The following is a 7,615-nucleotide window of genomic DNA, read 5'->3' as shown; positions in this document are numbered from 1 at the left end:
CAAAATTGATTCACCAAATAAATCACAAACAAGATATAGGGACTAATTAGATTTAGACCGATAAATAGGTCTATTTCTGTCAGGGATACGCTCCGCCAACACTTCGTCTAGCTTCGGGGTATCCCCTCTGTCAATAGACCGATGACAGCCATTGGGCTCGTAGTAGTGAAGCAAACAACCACCGCTTAAGGACGTTCCACAGTTATATTTGTGCGCATTATGATCTGCGCATAGTTTACACTCTGCGCGCTGACGTCACAATGGATGAACAGGTATTAATTAGCTGCGGGTATGAGCTTATTTTTCTCATCTTCTGCACTTTAACTGCAGATCCGATGCGTTATTTCATGAAGCTAAAAAATTGAATTATTCCATGGACCATTCAAAAAAATATTCTCTACAATTTCAAAATACTTTACTCTGCAGTGCTGCCAAGAATCACGAATATTAGCCCGAGTTTGAATAAATGGTAGAGTGGTTTTGATTTTTTCTTCACATAGATACTAAGCATTCGGCCCATTTTTGGTGTTTTAAAAAGCACATTTGCTCTAATAAACATGCTGATAGTTTAAAGACAAGCACATGAACCCCTATTTTTTAATGTTTGTACCTCTTAGGTATACCTTCCTCTACAACTCTGCAAATTTTGGTGAAAATGACATGGATTTTGAATAAAGTGCAGCATTTATTGTACGTTTGTAGTTTGTTACTGAAATTTTACATTTTTCAGATTGGGATTTTGTTATCTTTTACGCCATTTTTAAGAACTGACAGTGCTGTTAAACTAAAAATTGCAAACAAATAGCACTATTAATAGATTCTCCATTCTAACGATACAATTATTAACTCTCTTGCGAAGTTTGATGACTTTTTCATGTATTTTGAATGAGTAATGGAGGTTTAAACTCATTGTAGTAATCTTGGGCGGTCTAAAAATGCCAAATTCTTTTGAATGCGCAATTCTTAAGAACATCAATTTGGGTGAACTTTGAAGCTCTATAGCAAAAAATCAAGCACATGGACCTATGTTAATTTTTGCATATTTCGAATATTAAGGTTCTAAAGTATCTATGTGCAAAGTTTTGTGAAAATGACATGGATTTCACTTTAACTGTGGAACGTCCTTAACTACATGTATACATGTACAGCGTCTATGTAGATGGGGGGACTTTTGCACCCTTCTCGATTATTCCTAAATTTTGCTTTTTGACGCGTGGCAAAAGACAAGAAATTATAAAGATATGCTAAATACATTCAGCTTACCACCTTTCCGAAAAATATGGCGGAAAATAAGGGAATTTTGATGACAAATAGATCAGGATCAGCCAGTTTCTTCTTTGATCGCTTGATCACCATCAGCGCAGCACCATCTGAGCGTACGAACGTGCCAGCCAATTTGCTGGCGCGTCCATCGGCTCAGCTGTAGCTGACGGTGATTAAAGAAGACCCTGACTGATCCCAATCTGTTTGCCATCAAAATTCGCTATTTTTCAGAAAGGTAGTAAGCTGATTTTATTCGATATAAATTTTGCCAGAGTAATACTTTATCCATCTTTGGTATTCAGTTCTACATGTATGGCTTGATTTTAAAAGTATTTTGCTTAACAATATACATGTACATGTACATGTTTTAAGACAGCCACCCACCTGGCTTGTGTCTTGCTTGTGTCGTGCATTGTGAAGACCGAAGTCAACAATGTGCCCAGCTCAGCAGGATACATAGCCTATATAGCTCATTCATTTGGCTTGGGCTTTATGACGTAACATTATTAGGAAGTATTTTGCCTAAAGTTGACTTTAAAAATACTTTGAAGTGAATTGAATAGGATAAGCATTTTGCTTAGCAAAGCAAAATGCCAAGTAATTTACTTTAAGTTTAATAGTCAATTGATACTTACATGAACACCTGCCCAGGAATCTCCAAAGAAGTGGAGGTTCAATCAAGTGAGAGGTCTCACATGACATTCAAAAGCTTCTGATCGGGCATTTATTTCTATTAATATCAATCGTACAATGTATGACCCCCCCTATAAAAAAAAACGTTAATAATATCAAACTGCTTTACATAAAGAAGGTTTGGCAAAGGGCAAGTCTAAGAAAAGGACCCCCTATAAACTTCGAAGACAAAGTTTTCCTAATTTGAAAAATTAAACATTTGGGCATTTCTAAACCCACCAAAGATTACTGTACAGGGTGTATGAAATAAAGATGAAAGCGGGCGAGTTCTTCGGCTTGCCCAAAATCATTTCCTGCTGGCAGAAATGGTAAAAAAATAAGATATTGTTATTGAAAATATATGTAGCATGTTGTAATAATGATATCAATATTAAAATCATTTTGCATTTTTGTAGAAATGATTATCGAAATCTTACTTGTCCACGCTACCAAGTTATTTTTTAATGAACTTCAGATCTAGATCTAGACTTTTTTGGTGATGGGTAATGGCTTTTATGCTCCTATCTGGGCTTTTAAGTTTGTCATGGAAAATGCTGGCACAAGTCTATAGTTGTGCTGATTGCTAGCCATACAATTGAAACCATGCTGTCATTGCTGTGCTTTGCTTGTTCGACTTGAGTTTTTGGCCCATATATTATAAAAACCAAAAGATTTTTGGCTTGTCTGCATCAACATGTAGCAGAGCGAGACTATTAGCGCCGCTTTTCAGATGACAGCGGTGGCAGTGTAAGTTTTTGAAATTACATAATAACTTATGGACCTAGTTCATGAAACTTGGACATAAGGGTAATCAAGTATTAATGAATTTCATGTGTTGATTTCAGGTCACATGACGAAGGTTAAAGGTCATTTAGGGTCAATGAACTTTAGGCATTTTGGGGTATTTGTTGAATTTCCATCGTAACTTTGAATGTTTTTTGAGTTACTGTACATCTAGTTCATAAAAAGAGTTATCAAGTATCACTGAACATCTTATGCCAGTTTCAGGTCGCATGACCAAGGTAAAAGGTCATTTGAGGTCAATGAACTTAGGGGGTATTTGTTGAATTACCATCGTAACTTTAACTTTGAAAGTTAATGGATCTAGTTCATGAAACTTGGATATAAGTGTAATTAAGTATCACTCAACATCCTGTGTGAGTTTCAGATCACATGACCGAGGTCAAAGGTCATGTAGCGTCAATGAACGTTGGTCATGTTGGGGGTATTTGTTGGATTACCACCATAACTTTGAATGTTTATGGATCTAGTTCATAGAACTTGGACATCAGAGTGATCAAGTATCAGTGAACATCCTGTGCGAGTTTCAGGTCACATGAACATCGTCAGAGGTCATTTAACTTTGGCCATGTTGTGGGTAATTGTTGAATTGCTATCATAACTTTATACTGTAGTGAAATGTGGACATACATGTAGGGGTAATCCAGTATCATTGCTCATCTTGCACTGTAAGTCTTAGGTCACTTGGCCAAGGTCAAATGCCATTTAGGGTCAACGAACATAGTAGTATATTATTGTCTCACCTGCATAGCAGAGTGAGACTATAGGCGCCGCTTTTCCGACGGCAGCCGCGGCGGCGGCGTCAACACCAAATCTTAACCTGAGGTTACGTTTTTGAAATGACAGCATAACTTAGAAAGTATATGGACCTAGTTCATGAAACTTGGCCATAAGGTTAATCAAGTATTACTGAACGTCCCGCCTGAGTTTCATGTCACATGACCAAGGTCAAAGGTCATTTAGGGTCAATGAACTTAGACCATGTTGGGGGAATCAACATCAAAATCTTAACCTAAGGTTAAGTTTTTGAAATGTCATCATAACTTAGAAAATATATGGACCTAGTTCATGAAACTTATACATTTAAGGTAAATTTATCAAGTATCACTAAACATCCTGCATGAGTTTCACGTCATTATTTGTTGAATTACCATCATAACTTTGAAAGTGTGTTGGTCTAGTTCATAAAACTTGGACAGAAGAGCAATCAAGTATCACTGAACATCCTGTGCGCATTTTAGGTCACATGACCAAGGTCAAAGGTCAATGAACTTTGGCCATAATGGGGGTATCTGTTGAATTACCATCATAACTGTGAAAGTTTATGGATCTGACTCGTGAAACTTGGACATAAGAGTAATCAAGTATCACTAAACATCCTGTGCGAGTTTCAGGTCACATGATCAAGGTTAAAGGCCATGTAAGGTCAATGAACTTTGGCCACGTTGGGGGTATTTGTTGAATTACCATCATATCTCTGTAAAGTGTATTGGTCTAGTTCATAAAACGTTTAAATAAGAGTAATCAAGTATCACTGAACATCTTACGAGTTATAGTACTTAGTTTTCAAAATCAGCACTGCTGCTATATTGAATCGCGTGATGCAGGTGAGACGGTCAGAGGCATTCCACTTGTTATTACATGAATGGTGTTGTTTGTGAATAATTATTTTTGTCATTTTCAAAGTCAGCACTGCTGCTATATTGAATCAAATGAATTGGAGCTTTATATTTGATGCATAAACTACCAAGAAAATTCTGATTCTATGCATATAGCGAAATTCCTATGAACTGTAAAGCACATTTAAAAAAAAAACCAAAACCAAAATAAATCAAAATTCTTTTACAATCCTAACTCTAACCCTTAGGATGCAAGACTGAAATGTCGCAGGAACAAATGTTGCGTCACCACATGTATCTGAATCTGCATTATAGTTTTTTTTTTAGTTTCAGGCTTCTTTGCATTTTATGATAAAAATTACCGATTGCTCTCCCCCATTTGAATGAATTTTCATTATATTTGCAGAATAGTCCCCGAGGTTTATAAACGTTTATGGGCATTTTCACGGTAACTGACATTACACGGCACAATGTTTTCCCACCTTTCATTGTGTGTATCTCTAAAACAACAAATGATGGGAGTTTGCTTTTGATAGAGTTAATAAAGTGAACCTTGCTGTATACTCTGATACTAAGTTTTCCTATGTAACCACATTTTTTTACGCATCAGCAAGCAAAAATGTGTCGGTAACTGACATTACGCAAAAGGACATGCAATTTCAGGGTGTTCATTAAAATTGAAATATCTCATGTCCCTGAGTAGATAGAGTAATAATTTGAATATGTAAATATACCTTCATTACTAGGTTAACATGTGTCAAAATAGTAAACATTTTGTTTTTGTCTTTTGGGGGCTATGATAATTTTTCCACAACCATGCTGGTAACTGACATTACGGTAACTGACATTACACTTAATTTGCCATGTAGAGATAAGTTGGAAGTCAAATGTGTGGAATCATTGCATTGTATCTTCTGTGCAGGGCTTCACATGAAAGTGAGCTTGATGTGGAAGTATACCCGAGTTTCTAGGAACATTTCAATGAAAAAACTTTTTCTTTTTCTTAATTCCTTCTTTGATTTGAACATTTTTATAATTACTTGTCGGTAACTGACAATACACATTAACATTTACCAGTGCTATATGATTTTCAAAGGCATAATTTTCTTGGTACTTATATGTAAGGCTTTTTTAAATCATAAAAGTTTCATAATACTTTACATTTTTAATTATCAAAAGATAAGAAATGTATGTTTTACTTACTCGCGGGGGTGGGGTTGGTGGGGTCATAGCAGCTACATGTTTTCCTATTAGTAATTTAATATTGCATTGACTGTACACATGGATTTTTCTGACTATATACCCATAATATATTCATCAGTTTTATATTGACTTTTTTAAACCTTTTCCTTCTCCTACCTCCCCCTCCCCTCAAAAAAGGCAAAATGAATAAGGGTCTCCTCCCCTAGGCTACACATACCCCTCCCCCGAATCTCATGCAGCCATGTAGTTTTATTGATTTCTATTCTGGTCAGTGCATGCAATGCTTGTTCATATCTGTCGGATTTCAATTCTCATCATAATTTGTTTAATCATTTTCTTTGCTAATTTCTTTTTTAAGCTGTCAACAAAAAATAAACTCCAGCTTCTAAACTGAAACTGAACTATTTGTAAATTAGAAAAAAAAAACACAGTAGATCCATGCAACATTGATCAGAACTGTCAAATTTCACTTTTCATCTATACTTTAAAAAAACTTAAAAACAAAATTGTATCACACGTCCACACTACTAACAGGTATAAAAACCAGGAATTTACTTTTAGCGAGGCAATGCTCAAAAGAATCCTAGAAACTAAAAAAGGGACCCTGGAAATCCCCTTCATCACAATGTTAAGCTTAAAAAATGTTGCAGATTTAGGCAATAGGTTGGGAAAAGTACCCCCTACCCCCCCCTCCCCCCGAAAACCAAACAAAAAATTGTCTGATACAAACAATTAGGTAATTGGTAAGTGCATGTACAAAACAATTTCATTGTAATTTTTTTTGCATGATGGGAATGCAACTTCCTTCACAATTTCATTAATTTCATATAGTATTCCTTGTGAACTATACCTTTTAAAAATCAATAGCAAGCTCCTTCTGGTGTGACTTTTAAGTGAAAGCCTTAAATAACAAGTATACAATATTTCTTCACCATAAAATTGACCACATATTTGCTTTTCAATATTGGTAACCAATGTTTTATCATGGTAACTGACATTACATCTCGGTAACTGACATTACATTTTCCACTTGGTAACTGACATTACATATATTTAATGGTACCCTATGGCTTCATTGTTAATTGGTAATCTTTAATTTTGGTGTAGAAGGGAGGGGTGTTACCTAGAGAGGAAATCTACCAAGTTTCATATAATATATCCTCTTTTCCAGGAAATGAGAAAAAAAAGTTCATGTTTTCGGTAACTGACATTACATACCATATCACATACTTCATCAATGTTTTTTTATCAGATAAATGAATTACTGGTGTTTCTTTCTGTGGGATTTTAAAGAGTGTTATAATAGCAAGCTAAATCACAGGCGAAAACATCATGATCAAACCTGTTCTTTAAAAATCTGTCAAAACAAAATATGTATCAATATACTATTTTCAACACTAATTTGTATCCATACTTTGGCAGCCATTTTGAAATAAAAAATGGCTGCCAGAGTCAGAAAAATTTTTGTCTCAGAAACTTCAGGTCTTGTTTTATTAAAAAACACAAAGCATTTGACATGAATATCAACTTGATTTTTTTGCCTCTGTGTCCATCTGTGGTGAAAATGCCCTTATGTACCTGTATGTGTTTTTTAACGGTCAAGTCCACCCCAGAAAATTGTTGATTTGAATGGATTTGAATGTATTTGGTCTAAGCTAATCGCTCTGTTGTACACAACACTTCATCTACATGTGATATCATTTTAATTCCCCTTAAGTCTAATTTACACTGAGGGATGCCAGACCAATTGAATTTTAGATGGAAATGGGCATAGCCTTAAAAGAAAATAGACAAATGGCAATGAGACAAAATGGTTAGTAGACAATCTGGCTGTAGATGAAGCTACGTGTACATGCTCCCAGTCAGCATGTTTAACAATGCAGCTTCCAGAAAAGCTTTGACATGCTGCATGTAGTATTGTACATTTGTGTTGGAGGCACTGTATGCATGTACTTGTAAATTGCTGTTAGAAGTTTTGTCTTGAAATCCTTGGAGATATTGATCGGTTTCTATGAAAAGATTTATTGATTGCGAGCTAGTTATGAGCCCATTGTGTA

The sequence above is a fragment of the Lytechinus pictus genome, chromosome 8 (assembly GCF_037042905.1).
Source record: "Lytechinus pictus isolate F3 Inbred chromosome 8, Lp3.0, whole genome shotgun sequence".
NCBI lineage: Eukaryota > Metazoa > Echinodermata > Echinoidea > Temnopleuroida > Toxopneustidae > Lytechinus > Lytechinus pictus.
This window is presented reverse-complemented; position numbering follows the sequence as displayed.